We start from the raw sequence: 23,812 nt of genomic DNA on the forward strand, positions 1-23,812 counted from the left end.
ACTTAACAAATCTTCATGCAATAATCAAAAACTCTAAAATAAATATGAAAGATCAAATCAGCATATCTACAAGAAAATTTTATTAACAGTATAAATAAGGCAGGGGTGCGCAAACTATTCGCGCTGCGTCCTCCCTGCCTGATTCCCCCTCCCCCATGGTGCTCGCGGCCCCCCCTACTTTGCTTTCCGGCGTGCGGGGGTCATGTTATGTCACGCATGACCCCTCGGCATCATTTGACACTGCTTTGCCATGGCGATGCATCACACAGCCGGCAGAATCAAGGTAAGTGGAGTGCTGCAGATGCCTCACGCGATCCCCCGGCATTAAATTAAATGCCTTGGGGAAGAACGCGGGGCCTCTGCAATAGCCCGCGCCCCCCAGTTTGCGCACCGCTGAAATAAGGTATTTGTTTCTCTGTGTGTGTACGTGTGTGTGTGTGTGTGTGTGTGTGTGTGTGTGTGTGTGTGTGTGTGTGTGTGTGTGTGTGTGTGTGTGTGTGTAAAAAAGCAGCAGGCACTCCAATGTAGATATCCAGAAAGGCCTGGTGCTAGTCCCAGAAATAATGTAAAGAGTACGTTACCATCCAGCAGGGCGGCAGCACTCAGAGGTAAGTCAGCAAAATAATGTATTGAAACAGACAAAAAAATCCGACATTTCGATCCCCAGGAAGAAGATCCCTATGGGGAGAGAAACGTCGGATTTTTGTGCTGACTTACCTCTGAGTGCTGTCTCTCTTTGCTCTTCTGCTGCCCTGCTGGATGGTAACGTTTTATTTATATATATATATTTTATTATTATTATATATATATATAAATATTATTATTATTATTTATATATATATTATTATTATATATATATATATATATAGTACAAAAGGCGCAAATCAGAGACACAGGTGCATGGATAACAACACCTGAAGGATATATATGTGAACAAGTCCTATATTTGAATTCCACAACGAGATGTACCTATAGATGAAAAAGATACCAATATGGTGAAGTACGTTTATGAATAAAATTATTGCGCAAGCAACAGAGGCTACTTACAATGTAGCAGAAATTACAGGCATATCAGTAAAATGCTTTCAGATCGCTGCATCAAAGGGGCTGATAATCTCAGGAACCGCTCACTCCGTCTGTGTGCTCGGACGCAGAAGCTTCACTGCTCAGCTGTAATCAGCAGTTGCGCAGGTCCTCTGATGGTGACATCACTCCCCTAAACTGGGATACCGCTGGCTCTGTTCACTCGGTGAGATTAGCCACAGGGCTCAATTCCAAAATTGATGTAACAGTCCCAATAGCCTTTAAATAAGGCTTGGCAGCAAATAGAAAGACAGTTAAAAGTCCTGAATATAACAGAAAATAGGGAGATCTACTGAGAGACCCTCACCCTACTAGTTTTGTCTGAGTTTAGACTTCTTCTGGGGCATATACAGTATATATATAAATATATATATATATATATATATATATATATATCAAAGTACAAAGTCTCAGAAGATCAAGACATTGGTTCCAAAAGCTTCTTGGATAGGTGGGAGACTTAGGACCTCATGCTATAAGCAGCGATAATCCCCTTATCGCCAAAAAACCTACTGCTATTCAGTAAGCCTAGATAAGCTGGCGATAAGAGCACAAATTGCTGTGTTTTTTTTTTTTACCAAAAAATAAAACCGCCAAACGCACGGAGAGAAGCCACTTATCGCCAGCTTCTCAAACGCGCTCAATTCTAGTTCTGTGAGAAAAATAATCTATTATCCATATCTGGTAATAGTTATTTTGCACATTACTGTACTTTATGTGTTTGGTGGGGGGGGGGGGAGGTGTATTTATTGAAATGTAGGCAATGATTTCTTTTTTTTTTTTAAATACAGGAATGGTACCACAGGCCAGCCCACGGACACCAACCGAGGACCCACGGACGAACACAGGGACCATCCGAGGACCCCCACAGGGACCACCTGAAGCTCCTGGACAACTGTGGGAACCACCCAGGGACCCTTGTGGGGCCCCGGGACACCTGCGAGGACCACCTAGTCTCTCTGCAGCAGAAAGAACTTGCCGGTGAGCTCCTTTCAGAGGGCCGATCATCTCGGCACCGGCTACTCGCCATTTGTTGAAATGTTGCTATCACTGGTATTCGGGGCTTTCTGCATACCGTGATGGCAACCCTGTCAAAAATGACGGTTTAAAAACCCTGGCGATTTTTTCTATCGGACTTTACTGCACGAGGCCCTTAATCTTTCATACTTTCCAGACATCCAAAGATCTCGACTCAAAGAGGCCTTGGAGATCACAAAATAAACACCAATGATACAACACATGAAGTGAAAAAAAGAACCTTGAACTGTATATTTCATTTATAGACCCCTACTACCGGTATTTCCTGTTCACATTTTTTTTCCCCCTTTAACCCAATTCATGTTTGGTATATTTTTATATTTATATATTTTTTCTATGTTGCTGTTTCTATGTCTTTGCTATTTACATTTTGTTTGATAATTGTAAAAATGAAACAGTCAATAAAAAGATCTGAAAAAAGATGTAATAGTTGCTACACCAAAGCAGCTGCTGCATTGTATGCCACGCAACTCCCATCTCTTCTAAATGTTAGCAGAGGCTATATTTAAACGCCTGAATATTCTTGCTTTTGATTTGAAAGGCAGTAAAACGCACCCCCTCACATACAATGATTTCCTCATAAAACTGCACCTGCCGAAGGGGTTGTGCTCCTTTTTAGGTATGAGCTATGTGAGATTTGTGCAAATGGCAGGCTGTCAGGATAATTTAAGGAAGGAAGTTTTCTGTTTTATTCTATGCCCCCAGCACAGTTTGTCCCTGAATATATAAGTAAGGAATTTCCCTACTTCAGAGCTATTGAGTTGGCACCAACTCTGCCCGGAATTAGCCTTACCCAGTGTAACAGGATTTCCCCCCACTCTCTGGGAGATCTCTCTCTATTACACAGTGTTTTGTGCTGGTTACCTGCTGGCTCACAGAATCGCTGAGTTTCTGTCGGTGTTAGTGGGGAAGACAATCCCTGCAGCAGAACCCTCTTCTGAAACTCCTCGTTATTAATTGCAGTCTCAGATCAGAGTACTGTATATAATAACAGGAACGGTATTTATTCTTCACATACAAGGTAACAGCATACACGATACACTTCTTCTCCCTCCTCTGGATGGTCCCTGGAATCAACCCCCAGGTCCGAGGCTCAAGAGACTATCCTTGCTCTTCCCCTATTCCCTGCTAGAATAGGAGGTTGTAGTCCCACTCTCCTAGGGGAGGTATATATTTAAAACCAGAGACAGAACATAAAACACAGACAAAGCTCAGTTTTAGCACATCCAGTGAAACTCATACACGGTACAGTGCCTAAATATATATGTATAAATATCTATTAAGTAAAATGGTCTTTTAGTTTTACATTTTTGGCCAAAATTGTTGTAAGCCCCTGAGCCAACTTCACGGCAGACCACAATTCAGGGGTCCCTAACGCTAATATAAATTCTTAATAACCTGTGTAATAACAGGAAGAATGATTTATAGTAAATCTGTCAATATTAGTTGCAAAGTTCTAAGTCTGATTGAAGCCTTTATTAACCTGTACATTACCAGGAAAAACACTCTGTATTAGAGTTGTCACAACTTGGGGGTTCAATATGAGCTTGTTAGGTGTCCAGTATATAACTCCTAGGGGAGGTGATGGAAGGTGGTCAGAGCCCTGACTCCACACTTCCAACTCTCTGCATAGAACTACATACTGGAGAGCACTAACTAAATCTGGCTGTGAAGCCCCTTTTGTACCCTGGGGGAGTGTCCAAGGTCTGAGCCCGATTGGGCAGTACACAGGCCTTAGCCCACCTCCCCCCCTTGTCACTCCAGAGAGCTGCTTACTGCAGGGGAAAACCCGGAATAACCCTAACACTGCCTGCGCTGGTACCAGGGTTTATGTGTTAGGCAGGGCAGATTAGTAGCCAGAAAGAATACATGGCTACACCAGCTTACATTTTCTAGTGTCCTTTGTGGTGTTTAGAACATCGGTCAACAAATCAATTTTTTCCCTCTTTCCCTTTATTCATATTATGATTCAGGGTTAATGATGGTTGTCTCTGTTACTGTAGATGCATGGAGTTATCCTTACATTTCTCCAAATGTTTAGACTATACTCAACTGGGGTGTTAAAGAGAAATAAGGACCCTGTTAAATATTAGTTGATCACTATTTTTATTGTTCGTCTGTGCCTTCAGAGATCTCTTCTTGCATATACCAAAGCTGTTTTTATTTTTAAACTAAGATATTTCGTTCAGGCGATATAAGTGTTTGAAATATAAAGTGTCTGGGAGGTTAAAAAGAACCTCTGCCCAGAGCCCAATGTAATGTAAAGGTTACCATGGTAACCTTAGAAGCTAAAAAAAAAATCAAACTGAATGGGACTGCAGGGACCCCTGCGGTGTTAATCCGATGGGCCATTAGTCTCTGCAGAAATGACACTGAAATGTTGCAGCATGTACCCACCATGTAGCTGGGTCTTATAGTAGGTAGTTTGGGGCACAAGTCCCAACAACAGTGCTCAATCCGATTCGGACTCAATATCACTTGAAAAGTTAATGTCCACATATCATGGTATAGAGGAAGCACATGAAGCCAAGAGATAGAGCATTGGACCCAGTGTTTTGAAGTGCAGCAATGGTACTATATGGTATAACTGTCCATATGTTGGAGTAAGTAAAGGGTTAACATACCATCAATCTTTTTGACTCCGCTGGGCAGGACATCTTAGCTGCAACACTGTTCCTGGTCAACAAATCCCCATGTGAAGGCGAAAGGTAATACTCACAAGTGGCAGCTTCCTGTAATGCGTGCATCACGCTCAGAGTTGATGTAGAGAAGAAATCCTAGGATTGCAGCGGTGCACAGCCAAATAGGAGAAGGGGACCAGCAAGGTGTGGGTTAAAAATATATATTTATTGATACTACATGGTAACGGGGACACACACTGTATATTTATTGACACTGTGTGTGTCCCCGTTACCATGTAGTATCAATAAATATATATTTTTAACCCACACCTTGCTGGTCCCCTTCTCCTATTTGGCTGTGCACCGCTGCAATCCTAGGATTTCTTCTCTGTAGCTGGGTCTTGTTGGTGATAGCCCCAGATTTTCCAAGGCAAGTTTAAGGCAAGTTTTAGAATACTCGTCGGCGCACCTGTAAGACTTATAAGGTATTATGAAAATCAGATTTCAACAGAGGTGTGTTTTGGACCAAACACGTGATTTCTCATATTTACTAGGCGAGTGACCTCTCTGGGAGAAAATTCTGACATATGGTAATGTATAGAGATTTCTGTTTTATGTTTTTATCCTGTTATTTTAAGAAAATGTCCTACATTTACTGTAATTGTATGTCCTTGTAATACTTTTTCTGTAATCCAAGCACTTTGTTTTTACTGTATATATTAAAGCATTTAATAAGTGATGCTTTGGGGCTATGAATGAACTGTTTCATGCTCTGGAGAGAGTATTTACATTTGCGGACACATTTTTCTACAAAAGATTTGTGTGTTAAGTGCATAGGTTTTTCTATTATAAACAGGGGCCTAAGACCCTGGCAGATTTAAAGTTTACATATTTTTATTTGCATAATTCTTGGGTGGTTGAAGCGTATAGATATGATTACAATTCAGTAAGGGGTTAATATGAACTCATTGAAAGTACCTTGCTGAGGAAAAAGTTGAGTTGGCTAGAGTACTGTAGCTGTGTGTATTAACCCTGGTTGCATATCTCAGTCATGTGCTCACTTGTGTTCTGTTCGTGACAGATGGTGTATGGGGACTGATTTTCAGTAGATATTGTCCACTTGAGGGACCTTTTCGATGATGAAAAGTGGGACACTTTGAGCAGTGTATTAACCCTTGTCCCATATGCAGGGCACGTGCTCACAGGTGTGCTATACGTGACAACAGGCACAAACAAACTAAGTAGATCATTTATAAATCGGGCAATAAAGTATCCTCATTTCTGGCTTGGCAACCTAACAAACAAACAGCTATAACAAGAATAATCCAAATCGTTCTTCAGGGAAAGGGAAATTAGATCAAAAAGGTGTAGAGGAGAGATTATTTGGCTTTGGTCTGTGGAAGATACTTTATACTTTTTAATTGGGGTATATTGTCTAAACTTGATGAGAAACTAAATAAATGAACAATGCGGAATTCACGGAAGAGGAAGTCAGGATGGTTTTAGGACACGTAAAAATGGACAGGCTACCGGACTGGATGGATTCCCATTTGAGTGCTACAAAATACTTATCAAGGAGATTGTTTATCAATCATTCTAAAGAGACCCTGATTCTTCCTAATACGAGCTATAATAGCAAAGAATCCTCAAGAGGCTTAAGACTTTAAAACCTAATGCCTATCCTGATACATAGATATCAAACTGGATTAATTAAATATAGGTAAGGATTTGACAATATATACGCAAACAAGTTAATACGATACACATCCAACAAACTCCCCTCCTACAGTAATGGCCAATAGGCCATTTTAATCCATTGATTGTCCCTGTGGCTACTTAGGCCCTCAACAGTGGCCTAGACAGTCCCATTGCAATAAATGTACACCTAAAATCAATGTATTACTTACCCCTGCTGAGATGAAGACAGTCCTCCTCATCCTCAGGGGCACCCACCGATTAATCCAAGAGCCAATGCTCAACCATAATTTTATTTAATTTTTTTAACAATCCAAGTATGATGGACAATAAAATAAAAATGGGGGGCAGGGGTCTAGTTTATATTAAAGCTGGGGGGGAAATGTGCCTACATCTTGATTTATGGACCTGTAAGAAGCCCCACTCTCCCTCCCTGTTTGTTATTGTTGTTGTTGAGATTTTGTGATTGTTGGGTTTAATTGTTTTATTTATTGTTGCAGCTTGGCGGGAAGGTCTTAGAGGAGGAAGGGATACTAACGAAAGAAGGCAGGGTCATAATGATCTTCGGTGGCTGGTCTGGCAGTGACTGTCCAGTGGTGATGCTGGTTTGGGCAAAGTGGCTTGGGCGTCTATTGGCAAATAGAGGAACAAGCTGGGTGTATCCCTCAGGCTTACGGTCACTGAGCAACTTAGCAGGGTACCCTAGTTTTGGTTATATTTTATATATATTTAATAAAAACTGTGATCTGTTTCTTTGAAATACTTCTATATGTATTATTTAATGAAGGGTTGCTTTAGGGGGTTCAAGATGCACCCCCCCCATCCCCCTCCCGCCACCACCACCACCAAGGATCGAGGTATGAATAAGTCCTGCTATGTATGGTCAAAGTGGGATGTGACAAAAGCTTAGGTTTACTCTTTCTTCTTTATATTTAGCTGATTGTAACTGTATTGTAAAAAATACATCACTTTAAAAAAAAGGGAGTTTTTGTTGTGTGTTTACCTCGCTGAAATTTAGGTTTTATGTAACCCATAGAATAGGACTGCCCAGAAAATGAAAAAATGCTGCTACTGTAAGCCCACTAAGATAAATATATCAGTGTCAAAACAAGATTCCCTCAACTTTCTTGAGAGGGGTTAAAAGATGAATCCCCCAATGGGATGGTGCTAACTCCATACAGTATGTATCCTAATCAATAATGCAAAAGGAAAAGAAGGGAGAAGTAGATTGGAACCTTGGTCAAGTGCCAGATGTTTGACAGTCATACAATGCTTACTGTGCTTTAAGCTTATACTTGCTGCCAAAATCTGGAGATTGTGTTTTGGAAGGACACAGCATTCGACATTTCCCACTATAAAATGTGTGACAAATGGTCTATTCCTATGCATTGCACCATATAATACCTTCCAGATCTCCTGCTGATTCAAGCTGTCCACAATTGCAACAAGATAGTTTGATACATTTACCCTAATACAATTGTTGAACACTTTTAGCATGAGCCTAAGGCTGCGCTTATAGTGCCGGCGACAGCGACACAACGTCGCGCCAAAACAAATGCATTGCCGCCGTCGCGTGTGCTTATAGTAAGCGCAACGCGACAGAGCGACGGATTGGTCGCGATCGCTGGAAGTCATCTCTATTTGATTTTCCAGCAACCGTCGCCTGACCGTCGCGTCGCCGGCACTATAAGTGTAGGCTAAGGCTGCACTTATAGTGATGGCAACAGCGACGCGATGTCGCGGCAAAACAAATGTATTGCTGCCGTCGCGTGCGCTTATAGTAATCACGGCGCAACGGATTGGTCGAGATCCCTGAAAGTCAAGTCAATTTGATTTTTCCAGCAACCGCAGCGTGACGTCACTGTCGCGTCGCTGTCGCAGGCATCAGCACTGTAAGCGCAGCCTAACTCCAACTCTGCCATTTGAGGAGCCTGAAGCACATCCCATATAATTAAATACTTCTATTTGGAATTACACAAAATAGGGACTAATCCAAGCTAATTGTTGTCTTTTTTAGGGAAACGGTAAACAGAACATGCAGTCATTCACATTAAACAAATTGATATTGATATATAATACTACATAACACTGTTAGATAATGAATTGACTGAAAATACTTGCACAGTAATTCAAGAGATGCATGCCCTAACAAATATTGGTTATTGCATCCATCAGTGAAGGGGTTAATGAAGAACTCTGCATTACTGGCACTGGAAAAAAAATCATAGTCAAATGTACAGCTGCAAAAAGCCTTACCCTTCATTAACAAATAACCATGACTCTTTTTCTCTGAATCTATAGGAAAGAAGTGTTGGAATTAGCTCCCTTTCCATGTGCTTCAGAGTTTATGGGCCCTGTGGAGCTCGCTGGCAAGTTGTGTCTGGAATAGGCTGAGGCAAAACAATCAGCCACCACCCCTGTATTGCTCAAGAATTTAATAGCTAATCCAAGGTCACACATAATTGATTTTAAACCCACTTCTTCATCCAGTATGCAAATCCAAGACACAGGTTGCTTTTTGTGTGATATGAGCATGTAAAATGTTTCATGACTGGAAGGGGGGCCACCCCTTACATACAGCAACACCTGCTTTTGCCCCACATTGTGGCAGTGGCAGTAAGTACCCTTTGCAGAAGATAAGTGGGAAGCTAGAAATTCAGCCAACGAAGTTTCCATTTAGGGACTTGTTATTTTGAAGGACTAAATGCCCTTAAAAAGAAGCCTCGATGGATGTGAATACATATGAAATAAATGTCCCTTTGTTTAATACGCCAGCATCGCTGTGCCTTTTTTCTAGTTTCTTTTTTTTGTTGAACCCTAACCAGAAAGGTCAAACAAATGATCTCAGAATTCCTCTGTGTTTGTAGTTTTCCCTTACTGCTAATGTGAAACTGTACAATAGTCAGGCATATTCAGTCAGTGAGTAATAGTGACTTTGCATCATACAGACACAGGGCCACCAACAGGTGGAGAGAGCCGGAACAAGTGTCCCTGGCCCAGCAACTCTGGGGGACCTACCCAACGAACCAGGAGCATAAGGCTGCAGTCCCAGTCAGCACGGTAGCACGCGCGCCCGGCGGGGGGGTGGCGCTTCACCGCGATCTGTGGTCTGGGAGAAGGCTGCAGTGTTTGCGACGGGGGGGGGGCGTGGCTGGGGTTTTTAAGGGGCGTGACCTTGATGTCACGTGGCTGGTTCGCCCTCATTCGCTGAACCGCCAGCGGGGGCGTGGCCACGCCTCCGTCGCAAACTGTGAACTCAATTTCCATGTCTTTAGGAAAATCTTGTAGTATGGCGCAGCTGCACATTCTGCGTGAAGGTGCGTACTGGGCCCAGCCCCATTGAGGGGTGGTGCTAGTATGCACAGCGCATGCCGAGGCGTGCGCTGTAGAAGGCACTGGGACCGCAGCCTTAGAGAAAGCAATAAAGCTGCTCATCCCTATCCCTCTGTGATAGGCCGAGTAGCCTATCACTCAACCAGGGACAGCCAGTGAGGCTGCACATTTTTTCCTTGCCTGCCACTATAGGGGTATAACCCCTCTCTTATTTACCTCAGACTAACATCTACTGCTGAGGCAGGGGCCTGAGTCCTCATCTATACACCTTACTGCCAAACGTGGCCATAGGGATGCAGACTACAGTAATGTTTATAACACAATGGTATTTATAATGTAATTATTACTAGGAACCAATATAACAATATAACCGTCAAATATGAAAACGTCACACAAGACGCTGCGCAGCTGCATGTTAAATTCCTTGTACCAGGCCTCCCAATCCTGGGTGATCACACCGTGCTGTGTGATACCAGTATCTCGTTTGAGCTTATGTATTAAAATGTAAGTTGCAGGCCTCTGCTTCGCAAAGATATGTTGTGTGGTATCACTTTCCTCTGACTCCGCGGGGGATACCTCTGTAGTCTGTCTGTCTCCTGCTCTGCTTCTCTAATGCTGGGTTCACTCACTGATTAGTTCTTTTGCCTCCTTGTGGGGCAATGCAGGAGGTTCTGGACACAGCCTCACTTCCTCAGCTCCATGCAGATCTGATCTGTCATGGCTGCTCCCAGCATTTACGGCTCACTCACCCTCTTAGTCCCTCCTCCTTCATCAGCCTCCTTACTGGCTTAGCATAGTCATATCTCCATGGAAAGGAACCTGCTAAGGGGACAGTGTTCTGGTGTTGCTGGGCAGGCACAGGGTTTACAGGAGGATGCAGAAAGAGGACCAGGGTTCCACAACACAGCTCTTCTGCGGTTCTGGACAGGAGCACAATAAGCAGCAACCTCCATCCCTCTCTCAGTCACCTATCTGAGACAGGAAACAACTCACCACCCCAACTGATCCTCCAGATACATTGTAAGTACAGGCAGAATTGATGTAGAGGGGTTAATGGCAGTGTGTGGGGGATGAGGAAGGGGTTAATAAGCATGTGTATTGAAGGAGGGACAAAGGGGTCATCTGACAGGACCCACCAGGGGGAGGAGGTAATTCGGGAAGGGATCTGATGGGGTCCAAAAGGGTGAGTCGGTATGTGCAGAAGGTATCAGAAGTTGTGCGCAGGCAGAGGGTGTTGGCACGAGAATGATGCAGGGTAAATTAGCCAGAGATCTATTTGATTAATGTTGCTATTTATTATTATTAAATCTAGTGCCGTTTACAACAAACATTTTCTCTGAAAATGTTCTCTGTCACACTAAGAGCTCCTCTGGTTGTCACTGGAAAACTTTTTGTAATCTTGGCAACTATTCAGCAGCCAAGCACTGTTTTTCCTCCCCAACCCCCTCATCAACCCGGGGGCCCCAATAAACAATCTGTCCTGGGGCCCATACAAGCTGTCAGCAGCCATGGCATCACACGTGAGTGTGACTTATTATTTATTGTATGTGTTTAATAAAAAAATAATAATACACTATTCGCTGCTGCTTTGTGCTCTTTAACAGTTACATTGTTACTTTTTGGGTGATTGGACATCCTGTGCAAACAGCAGCGACCAACTGTCCTGAGATTGAATCTATTTTATTGGACTAACTGCATGATGTGGCCACTTGCTAACTGGCATAACAGACGACGTAACTGGTCTATTGACTGTAGGTACTAAACTAACAGCTACACAATTTTTATTAATCAGGTATGGGTTCACTTTGTTCATTTACTTCATATTTTTGTATTTTTATTCCTTTCCATATTTATTACCTACTCTATTAAAAATGTATATCTATTTTCATTTTACTAATAGCCGCTATACATGTCCAATATTGAATTGTTCTTTTTATCCGATTTTGTTTACATACTCTTTGCAAAATTGTGGATTCCACGTTGTGGATTATGGATTATGATAATAATTAGTGATGTACCCACAAATTAATCGGTACCCGACATAACCGACCATATTTTTAGTACCCGAAAATTATCCGGACCTGACCCAGGGCACTGGAAGCCAGTGCTGGGTACTTTCATCCTGCTCTCCTCCCTCGGTCCTCCTACTCACTCACCCCCCTTCCTCTGGGGCGGCGGAAGAAGAGGAGGGAGAATTGCAGGAGAAGAGCAGGGCAGCAGAGGAGGAGCACAGTAGCCAGCAGAGGAGGAAGGCAGCCTGCAGAGGAGCTGAACAGAGGGCAGTTGAGGGAGCGGAGGACGACAGCGGGCGGTGAAGGGAGAGGAGGACAACTGCAGGCAGTGGAGGGAGAGGAGGATGGCAGCCTGCAGAGGAAGAAAACAGCAGGTGGTGGACAGAGAAGGACAGCAGCTGGTGCTGTGGGAGAAGAGGACAATGTGAGCAGATCAGGGCGGCACAGGAGGACAGCTGGGGAGGAGCATGCCCAGCGGTCTGACCAAGAAGTATTCTCTGACTTCAGGTGGCTGTCGCTGCTACACCCCGCTCCTCCCCAGCTGTCCTTCTGTTTCCCTTGCTCAGCTCACATGGTCCTCTTCTCCCGCCGCTGTCAGCTGCCGTCCTTCTCCTCTCCCTCCGCCGCTGGCTGACCCTCCTTTTCTGCTGGCTGCCATCCTCCTCTTCCTTCACTGCCCTCTGTCGTCCTCGGCTGCCGTCTTCCTCCTCAGCCACCCCCACCCTGCACTTACCGCCCTCTTCCCCCGCTCACAAACCTAACATTTTTCTTTTTTTCCCCGGGTACCCGGTACATCACTTGTAATAATACTGTCTTTTCCCACACTTATTTATCTAACAAGCCAGGTTACATCTATTTTTTTTTAAAAACCTTCATACAGATATTTTTACGAGCAGCCAGACTGTTACTAAAGTAGAAATAGTGCAGAATAAAGAATTACTTCCATTTTTTTATCTGGCTATTATATGATGTTATCAATTCTTAGCCAAATAAAAAAAAGTATCACCTACTGTAATACTGAAGTACTTCTTTATGCAACTGAGCAGAAAAGTGTGTCCTGAACACTGTGAGGTCATCAGTGACATCAGAATGGGAGGGTGTAGCTAAGTTGCAGCTGGTACCATTTGCCTGATTGGTCAAAATACGATATGCCTTTAGATAGCTAGGCAGCTGACAACTGCATTGTGAGGTCACATGAGCTCTTTGTACATCATAAAACAATGAATGTTGGTGAGCTATAAATTATATAGTAAGCCAGGAGGAGTTGTCACTTGTGGCTAGCATGGAGCAAAGGAGGAGGAGAGTTTCCTTGTAAGCATCAATGACATCCTGATGACCAATGGAGGCACAGAGAGATGTGAGGGCAGTTTATTCTAGCAAGGGCCAGTTTGGACAAGTGATGGGATACTAGTCCACATGTGCATGTTGAATTTGAGATAGTTGTTGAATTGGCTTTTATTTTTTAATTAGATTTTGTATTCTATTTTAAATTAGGAAATATACATTGTCCTGTTTTGTGCTAAATTATCCCCTAATTCATCACTTTCCACTTTTTTATTTACCAATCAATCACTGGATTTTCATAAGGATTTAAATATAAATCCTGTGTTCAATTTTAGTGATTGCATTTGATGTGCTTGAATAAATTGTCTGTTTTTTTTTGGCATTCATGATCTCTTATCCTCAAGTCTAAGAATATAGTCACCTATTGACACTATGCAGTGATGTTTTGCTGTGGTGTGACTAACTATACATTTCTTCTTCTTTTATTCTTGAGCTTGTCAAATAATACCATATACATTTCATTTTTATTTTTTTATATTTTCATGTTATATATGCTATTGTTCATTACTTGTTTATTAAATATTATACTATTAGTTTTATGTTTGGTGGTTTTACCAATGTGTTTTTAATAATCTGCTGTGGTCTCTTGCCTTAATTGGATCAGCACTCCCCCCCCCCCTTAACCCGCCCTTGCTTGTCCAATCCCAGGATTCCACAGGGTGTATACAGTATATACTGCACTCTTTGTATGCTGCCACCAATCCCTGAAGAAGTAGTTGTTAACTACGAAACACGTAGGATCTATAGTACAATCCTTGTACTTTATTTGGCATACCAGAAGCACTGTTACAGCCTCACTTGGGGTCATACAAAACTTTTTACAATCTATGGGTGAGTCGTGGTAAAAAGCGACACAAGCCGTGATGTCATAAGTGGCCGACGGAGTTTGGCGTGTGTAATCAGCGTTTGCCGCCAGTGCAGAGGGTCCCTACATGCGCTCGAGGTACAGCGGGTGTGGCCAGATGCTGACTGATACCAGAAGATAAAGCAACCCACTATCCACTGAGACGAGGTCGATGACTTCCAATACAGCCGGAACCTGCAGGATCGGTCAAGCGGTGTGGGAATCAGTAGTCACTTCCAGTCTGGTAACATGCCCATAACATGTCATGCCCTATTATTTCCTTATTGATGTATGTGTACTACTCACCTACTCACTGAATATTCATCTAAATAATATTGACTACACTATAAGATTTTTACGCTCTTTTGTTTTTATTTTCGATATTAGCCCATGACCAGCTGCAGTATCTCTTGTTTGGGCACAACACAGGTTTATTGTTACTTTGTTGTCTCACCGCTTTATTTGCATTATACACTGATATTTATCACTGTAATCAATAATCACAATCACGGTGTATGCAGTATATTCTTAATTCATTATATGTTGATCATTCATTAAAATTAATTAAATATTGTTTTTCACTAAGGAGTCACTATCTGGTGCGTGGTATATTCACTTTTTTGTTTCCAATTACTTCTTCCCTACCCTCCCTCACTATCCTAATAAAATGGTGGCCCTTCTATTCCTCACCCCTCATCACTCCTACAAGCCTTTAAGAAAAACCTTGCCCTTTGGCATTATCCTGCTAGCAAATGCTAAGTGGCTAATCCTTTTTTGCTGCCAGAAGCTTAACAAGTAAGGCCCTAAATTTTAGAACGTTATCAACAGGTAAAACCTTGTAACCATATTCTATATCTATTAATATGCCCAAAATGCTAAGAACAGTACTAAAGCCTTCTGGCTTAGTCTCAATTATTAGCACACCAAATGTTGCCATCACTCACCTGAATACAGTACCAACAACCTCTCGCAGACGGCAGAGCCCATCGATCAATTAAACAAAAAAAAAGAGGGGGTGTGTGCCGGGCCGGCACATTCTAAGTGAAACTTCTTTGTGTTTTGTCACTGAAATTGTATTTTGATTTTGATGTTGTTGATTGACTTTTGAGAGTATAATTACAATTTCAGTGACAAAACACAAAGAAGTTTCACTTAGATCTTTTTTTTTTTTTTTTTAAGAAAAGATATTTATTGTAGAATGTCTCTCCCTTTGCCTGATTTTACAGCATAAATGTTACAGTATATGTCTATATAGCAATGGTTCTCAACAGAGTTCACAAGGGGTCCACCAAAAGAAATATGTTATGGTGGATCCCAGGCAGTATAGCCTATATTTATAGCAAATAAATAAATAATAGTGTGTAGCCCTGGTAAGAAATGGGGCTATAGTTCTATCCTCCTCCTGTGTGTAAACTCTGCTAAGGGCAGATTGCCAGGAGTTGACATGGGTTTCCCACGCTTATGACACTGGGTTGTGTGAGTGAAGGTAGGTCACGTGACCCTGTGTCCAATCAAGAGACGCAGGGGCGGTGCCTACTGGAGGTCACTTCCTATTTAGGCACAAGTGTGAAGTGTTAGAGTGTGAGATAGTGTTAGGAAGCAGAGGAGTGATCAGCTCATGAGTAGAGGTGAGGGTGAGGGAAGAGCTAGCCCCACTCTGGATGCCCGTAGGGTCCAGAGTGGAGGCAGGACCATCACAAGGGAGAACAGTTAGTGTACTGTGCATCACTGTACCTGTCGGCTGCTGCTGCTGCCCTGGAGAATAAAGAGACTGCTGCTTTTAAAGATAATCCTTGTGTGAGACTGGAATCTCTCATCCCTGTGGGGAATCTCTGTGGTAAGGATTCCACCCTGCATTCCTGGGGCTTACTATAGATGGAGGCGCTGCACCCTTGAACCAGAACGAAGGCATCCACCCCAGTAACCTGTTCCTGTTATCCCCCATGTCATCGCGGGAGACTCAGGCCCTCCTGTTGCCAGCAGGTATGCACCACACAGAGACACCTAGCCAGACCCCAGAACACCTTAGGGGACCCGATCTGCGATTGAGGGGGAGAAGATGGGCTAGAAGTGGATTTGTGAGCCAGTATGAGGATCCCCCTCCCCCACAGGTACATAACTACCCACCCCCAGTCCCTTATCTCCTCCTCTCCTGTATGTTAACATTATAAGTAAACAATGCATGACCCCGTGGCTGCAGATATTCCACTCTTCACTGTTCACCATTAAATAATGCACCCAAACCCTATAGTTTGGCAAAGACCAGCCCTACAACATATATCAGCTACAGTAATTACAACCTGGCTGGAAATCCTCCATGTTCCAAAATTGCAAAGTCTCAGTAATGTCACCTGTTATTCATCAATTCACCTCCCCTGTATATGCATGTCCACTCAGTCCTTTGCCATCCAGCATGTGAACTATGTTGGCATCTCCATCACTTAACCATTGTTTACCAGCCTCTCCACTCTCAAATCCTGCAGGATCTCCAGACCACATTAAGTTTGTGAAGAAAACAGGAACTTTCTTTTCCATAAAAAGATGTAATAATATGGTGCATTATAAAATAAAATAAGATATGGTGAGGGGATTTCTAGTTCTGTTCCTCTTACAGCACTCGTTCAATGTATGTTCCTCCATCATATTGCTCTAATTCACTGCATCATTCTGCATTCTGATTAATCAAACATTGTTTTAACTCATTCAAAAATTCTTCCTGTTTTAACCTTAAGCTTCAAACCAGGTCTGTCAGTTCCAGGGATTGAAGGGAAGAACATCTGTATTTTAAAACCAGTAGCTGGAGACTTGGGATGCAGATAGAAAATCCACCTAATAATTGCCTGTCTTGATACTGTAACTGTCTGCAATGTTTAATAACTGGTCTAAATGAGTGGTCTTCACTGAAGACAGTTCCTGCATAAAAAATGTACTACAAAAAGAAGGCATTTATTGAATGATTTGGCTTTGATTTTTCTACCAACTGGATGACAGTGACTATCACTGAGAATTTGTTAAAGAAAAATTACTGGCAAGTTCAGATAGGCGGTGGCTTGAAAAACAGTCAGTCAGTCAAAAATCATCGAATCATGATTTGAATGACAACACTGCAGTTTCAATACTTGAGAATGGTCTCTAATGGGAAATGAAACACTTTCTTATTCTAAATTACAGGCTTTTCCAAGCATGGGAAGTGATAAAGAAGTTGTTAACATGGCACTAACAGTAAGTACATGTCTGTTTTACAGTACACTTCAGGATTGCCAAAATCTACAAGCAACATCCACACACTCTTCAGACTCTCTGGGTTAATGTTTTTATTTGCATGTGATCTTCTTCTCTTGGCTGTTTTGCAGCGTTATTCTTCAAATGAAATCCGGCAATGCAGAGGATTTGAGCACATACTTCCCAGGCCACAGGTCCTCTGCACCTGCTTCCTTTAGCCAAATGCCTGTTTTCATTGAACACCGTCCAATAAGATCTCATAATAGATTAACAAAGCTGAATAATGAAGGTCAATGCAGGCACGGTCTGCCTCGGGATACTTTGAGATCGTGAACTGCACTAACATCCTCCTATTGCTGAGAAACAATCATTGGAATTACGTAATTTAAATACTAACCACAGGCATTTTGATCTGCAGATTTCCCATATAGTGTTCCTGTTTTGCTTTTGCCAACTTATTCTTTTTAAGTGCTTTCCTCTTTTTGTTCCAGAAGGTGGGCTCATGTAATGCAAAAATGCACAGATCTCTTCATTCAAGCTGTATGACCTGCACTGATTAAATGTTATGTGAAGATAACTTAGGTGCAGATGAGCCTATCATTTCATGTTACCCTCATAAACACTGCAAAGTGATACCTGTAGGTTTATTTGTAACACAAATCATGACGTGTGTATGTTAGACTTATGAGGTCAGTTTCATGTTCCAACACCCAGGTTAAGACGTCAGTTCCAAACAAACACAAATGTGGCAAATCTAACACAATATATTTATTTTCTTTTTTTCACAATCTGTTTTAATTGGTCATTTCTATTCATACACAATTTTTTAATATAACACAACAATAAGGTTCATCTTACATATATCTCTATCCACCTTTAAGACCCACCTTAAGACACACTTGCTTAGAGAAGCATATGAGTAGCACCGTGGCTAATACTATGCACGATACATAAAGCTTGGGCCCCCAGCAGATGCACTTACCTGAATGCCCTCCTTCTGTCTCTGTACGTTCTCCCTACCTACCAATTAGATTGTAAGCTCCCCGGAGCAGGGACTCCTCTTCCGAAATGTTACTTTTATGTCTGAAGCTCTTATTCCCATAACCTGTTATTTGTATTATTTGTTATTTATATGATTGTCACGTGTAGTACTAATGTGAAGCGCTATGTACACTAATGGCGCTATATAAATAAAGACATACATACATACATACATACAGTATATAGATTTTTGAGGCATAATGTAACTTTATATAATTCAACCTATATTTTGTTTATTCCACAGTAGTAAAATAGCATTAACAATTAGACTGTTCCATCCTGTTGCCTTCATCAAGTCTCAGCACGGATTGACTATTATTTCTCAGATTTCAAATCCGACCTTTGAACCTTCGTTTTAATAAGACACGTGCATCTTCAGTAGACCATAGGCGGTTAATACAGTAAAATTATATTTTAGATTGTAAACACAAAACCGAACAAAAGTTAAAAAACAGATATAAACTAAACAAAACAATATTTTCTGACATGCAGTGGTTAATTTTTTGGGGAGCAATCAAATATTCCTTATTTAACTGTTTTTTTCCTTTTAGCTTCATAAGATATGAGGGATCCCTTTACCACCAACTTTGCCGCCTCCCAAAATAACCCTGAACCATCTTTATGACCTGCATTATTTTCATCATAACCATCCCAGGTATGTTCCAGAAAAACCTTACATTTTTCAGTCAGCTAGAGATGGTGGAAATCTCCAGTTGATATAATTTACCATTTCCCTTTTTAGATTGAGCACAACCCCTATAGGTGCATGAGCCAACAAAATAATATTGTCTATTTTTGCTTCCCTTACTCTTTGCAAAACTTTAGAATAACCAGCATGAAATCGATCCTAGATAGCGCAGGGTGAGTTTTTGACATACCTGTGAAATCTATATCTTCTGGATGTAAAGCTTGCAACGCATCAACTAGATCTAAATGTTTTCTTACTTAAGTTATGCCCACTGGTTGGTTCTTTTCCCTTTTTATATTTTCTGACTTTTCTTACCCATTATTTTGGTGTCAACTAAATTAGTCTCCCTCCATAACCAGTGTAACCTCTAGTTACTTGCTGTCTCTTTTATGAAGTTAAGGCATCATTATTTCGACTCGTTGTTGTGGGAATAGATTTTATATAGAATCAACCTTTCTCTCTCCATCTTCACATCCCAGATAATATATCTTACTTGGGGATCCATAAACAATTCTATTTCTTCGATTGTTAAACCAAGCCAAGCCAAGCCAAGCCAGGTCTTGAGATCGCTGAGCAGATTTTTGATATCCTTTTTCGTGACTTGTTGGTTCATTTCTTGATCTGATTCCTTCTCTGATTCGGAGCCCTCGCTTGAGATTTGTTCTGCAGCCCATGTTGTCTTCGTGGCCATTTTGTGCTTAAAGTATGTAGAGAGATCTGTTTCATTCTTTTTCTCTGCTGATACCTTCGAAGGCATCTTGGATCAGTTAGATGACCGTTCCTTGCCGTTCGGGAGGTTGGTGGATGTTTTTTCATTGCTTTTTACATACTTTAAATCCACAGAGTCTTGAGGAGCTCATGTGCTAGGCAGCCATTTCCTTGAGCTTCCCAGCGTGCACCCAAACTCTATATTGTTAATGCCTCTGGCCTTTTGCATAATGACCTCCTTGTCAGTAAAGTCTTGCATTTTAATAACAGTGTCTCTCGGGGGATCTGACGGACTTGGTCTAAGCGTTCTGTGTGCTCTGTCCATCGTCCAGATCTGTTCCTGTGATTCGTCAGTCACATGGCAGAATAGCTTTTGTAGGTATGGGACCAGCTCTTGGGGTTTTCGGGTATACCCCTAATTCTTATGTTAGAACGTCTACCTCTATTATCCAGGTCCTCTATATGCAGGAGCATATTTTGCATAGTCTCTTCCTGCTCCTGTTCTTTATGAGTTACATACTCCTGACCTGTTGAGAGAGTTCCGGCTTCTTTTTCCAGCTCGTCCACCCTGTCTCCCAAAATAGTAATGTCCTTTTTAATCTCAGACAGTTCGGTTTTAAGCATTAGCGTCAGGTCTGTCAGCAGTTTTTGTATATCTTCTTTTGTCGCTGTTCGCCAGGTCTGCTTTTGTGGCATAGTCTACCTGGCCTTCAGTCATTTCGGGTTTTCTTTCTTTCCCTTGCCCCAGTGAACTTTGTGGAGAGCCGGATGGCGCTCGCAAGCCCACCGTGCCTGTGTGTTTGGGCCCTGCCTCCGGCCGCCGGAACATCTGGAGTGTGCTTTCAGCTGCTTTTTTGTAGTGGGCATTCTTTACATTCTACTGCTGCCTTGCGTGTCTGTTTTGTTTTATTTAGCTTTTGGGCAGATTTAGTTGATGCAGATAGTGTACAGCTATATATTTATTTTGTTTTGCTCATGTAGTGCTCCCCTGTGGTCACAGTACCTCGTTTAGGCAGGTGTCCCGTCCATTGCCAGCCACATCTCCCCTGGGCTCCCTTACTCCTCATTTGTGTAGGTGGCAGCCATCTTAAGGCATGGGGCTGGGGCTGATGAGCATGGGCCAGCCAGCCTGCCAGACCTCACCTCCACGATCTTCTAGCAGCGCCTCCGACCAGAGTGGTGCCTGCTCTGCCCCTCTGAAGCTCTGGAGAGGTGGGGGGGGGGGAGTCCGCGGCGCTCCGAGTCTCCGGCGCTCCAAAAGGTCCGTGCGGTCGAAAACAAAATGGCCACCGCATGATCCCTCCCACTGGCGCGACCTCCAGCACAGCCTCGAGCATCTCGCTTTTCTCTCCCTCAACCCTCGGATGGTGCGGGGGTGCCGCCACTCGTCCCCACCGGCATCCGTTCCTCTCCGGGGGTCTAGCGTGACGGATAGCCCTGCAGCTCTTCTTCGCTGACATGTTTATTTTTTGAGTGTCAGTCCAATTCCATTGATTGCTCTTAAAGTCAAGTGCCTTTTGGTGAGGGCACAGGATTAGAGACCCAACAAAGAGAGAACTGGTGAGTGCAAGTGTTTCTTTAATTGCTCCACATCCAGTGAAAAGTGGTTCAATCGATTCTTTAACTGCTTTTCTAATCTCTAATCGCTGCTGGACTACCATGCTTTTCTGCAAGAAGACCTTCAGCTGCCTCCATCACGCTTGCCTCGCCTTTCGTCTCCTCTGCATGTTGTTTTGAGGCAAATTACCAGCGTTTGCAGTCAAATATTTTTCGATTCAAAATGGTCTGTAGATGTGGAAAATCCCTATTCAAATCTCATAGATTTTGTTTCCCCTTTTTATTGCAGGTTAACCCCTGTTTTCCGAGCGGGGAGTCAGACTTACTGTATTGGCAGAGCTCGTGGTGAGCGTGAGATATCCCGTCAGCTCCATGCCGGAAGTCTCCCGATACATTTACTTTTGAAGACAAAATAATCCCATTGCTGATTTTCCCCTCTGAAGAGACACAAAGTTGCTGCGAGGGATGCGTCATGGGGCAGGTGACTACTTGAGAGGCAGAGCTTCTAAAACGTGGTCAAATGCTTTGGCATTGAAAGGAACTATATTAATCTAGACTGTTATTGTTTTAAAAGTAACACTTGCTAGACGGCTTGTAAGATGACATTTTATGTACTTCAATGTCAGGTATGGAATGTCTGTGTCAGATGGTTATCACATAGCTGTTCAGAGGTGCCTCACGATACCTCACTGCAATACAAAATAGCCCTGTTAGAGCATTCAATTCAAGATTATCTGCCAATGATGTGTCCTTCCCCATATGAGTAATCAAGGATGGCTAAATCACCTGGGCGGAACACCGATTACTTACCGGGCGGTATGCCCACCTTGATATTTTTAGGCCCAGTCTTTATCCTGAACAACCGCCACCATCAAGGCCATTTAAGGCCTTAAACGGGCTGTGCTGAACCCACCACCGAGCACTTTTTGTATTTCATGTACTTTTATGGTCAAATTTTTGTGTCTCAAGTATATTTTTTGTAAAGTTAAATACATATCTGGTAATATTTCACTAGCAACTGGCAACGCTCCTGGGTGTTGTCACGATGGAAGGATTGTTTTAATATACAAAATACTCGCCAATAAATAATAATTTCTGAAACATCTGTGCAGAGAGTTTATCTTTTTATTATCTTATTACATATTGAACACTTGCACTGCCACTGAAGAATGTTTTCTTTATTCTAGGTAAGTGCATTTTTTATACATGTGATTTACTTCTAATAGGATATAATTTGGAACGTCATGTATAAATAAATAATACGGTGACTAATAAAGGCAGTTTTTTGGCCCCTGTATGAATTATTAATAATACACATTTTTAAAAAATCAAAATACTGCTTATACTGCAGGGCCCCGCTTCTCGGCGCCCCGCTTTTCGGCGATCCGCCGATACGGCGGCACCGAGAAGGGGGCTGCCATCTTGGATCCTCAGTCGCGCATGCGCTGAACGGTCTATAGTTTGCGCGTGCATACTGTCGTTTACGCGAGCAGACCTTAGGTCGCGCATGCGCAGACGGCAAAAATGCCGAATTGCGCATGCAAAATCACTGAAAATCGCCGGATCCGCTTTCCGGCGATTTTCACTATACGGCGGGCTCCTGGAAAGGAACCCGCCATATACCCGGGGCCCTCCTGTACTAGTAGAATACACAGCAAATAAAAATAACAGTTGTGAGCACATTCACATCTCTCAGACAGCTCTGCTTTTCACCATTATCTCTTAGCATATAGTGCTTCCATTGCAGATAGGGATTCTGGGAAGAGACATGCCTGCTGTATGACATAGCTTTTCAGCACAGCCTTGGTTAAGAAGTGCATAGCCAGTAAACCTTCTCACAGACACTTGTTTCCACCTTTTGGGCACCCAGGTTCCGGCGCATCAGCAGGAGAGAGCCCGGCGTGGGAAAAGGCAGCAGCTGGGGAAAGCCGGAAGCCAGCGGTGGCAACGAGTGGCCAGGCCCAGCTGCCAGGCCTCTGGTTATGGCCGGGCCCCATCTCTCCACAGCTGCTGCTTACTCTTCCCACACCGTCCTCTCTCTCCTGCCGGTGCGCACCGGAACCTGGGTGTACCTGGAAGTCAGGCTCAGCTTCAGGCATGCAGCGGCGAGAGAGAGCGGCCTGGCTTTGGAAGAGGAGACAGCAGCTGAGGAGAGTCGGGAACTGGGGCCCAGCGGCGGCAAACCAGAAGTAAGTGGGGGGTAATTGTATTTGTGTGTGTATTGTATTTGTATGTGTGTGTGGGAGAATTGTATTTGTGTGTGTAGCGGTAGTGGGGAGGGTGTATTGGTTTTTGTGTGTGTGGGAGAGGTCATTGTATTTGTGTGGGGTGGTCATTGTATTTGTGTGGGGTGGTCATTTTATTTGTGTGCGGTGGTCATTGTATTTGTGTGTGGGAGGAGTAATTGTATTTGTGTGTGTGGGAGGGTTAATAGTATTTGTGTGTGGGAAGAGTAATTGTATTTGTGTGTGGGGGGGGTATTGTATTTGTGTGTGGGAGGAGTAAATGTATTTGTGTGTGTGTGGGGGTTATTGTATTTGTGTGTGGGGGGTTATTGTATTTGTGTGGGGTGGTCATTGTATTTGTGTGTGTGGGGGGGTTATTGTATTTGTGTGTGGGATAGGTA

General features: G+C 42.9%; 2 long non-coding RNA genes across 3 annotated transcripts in view; both read left to right on the forward strand.

The window, feature by feature from the left end:
- The window catches only part of LOC142496493 (uncharacterized), a 43,155-nt gene extending 36,125 nt beyond the window's left edge, over nt 1-7,030 (forward strand). Inside the window, exons 4-5 of one of the 2 annotated variants that reach the window (XR_012802018.1) lie at nt 1,875-3,287; nt 3,703-4,905. This is a non-coding gene — a long non-coding RNA (uncharacterized LOC142496493). Of the gene's footprint in view, nt 1-1,874; nt 3,288-3,702; nt 4,906-6,937 lie in introns of those variants that run through there. The other variant, XR_012802019.1, reaches the window with a different exon arrangement.
- A 3,114-nt stretch (nt 7,031-10,144) lies between these two features.
- Nucleotides 10,145-22,372, forward strand: LOC142497263 (uncharacterized). The gene is made up of 4 exons (XR_012802218.1): nt 10,145-10,790; nt 11,375-11,562; nt 17,142-18,888; nt 21,476-22,372. It is a non-coding gene; the product is annotated as an uncharacterized LOC142497263 (long non-coding RNA).
- Nucleotides 22,373-23,812: the final 1,440 nt, after the last annotated feature.

Source organism: Ascaphus truei, chromosome 6 (assembly GCF_040206685.1).
Source record: "Ascaphus truei isolate aAscTru1 chromosome 6, aAscTru1.hap1, whole genome shotgun sequence".
Lineage (NCBI taxonomy): Eukaryota > Metazoa > Chordata > Amphibia > Anura > Ascaphidae > Ascaphus > Ascaphus truei.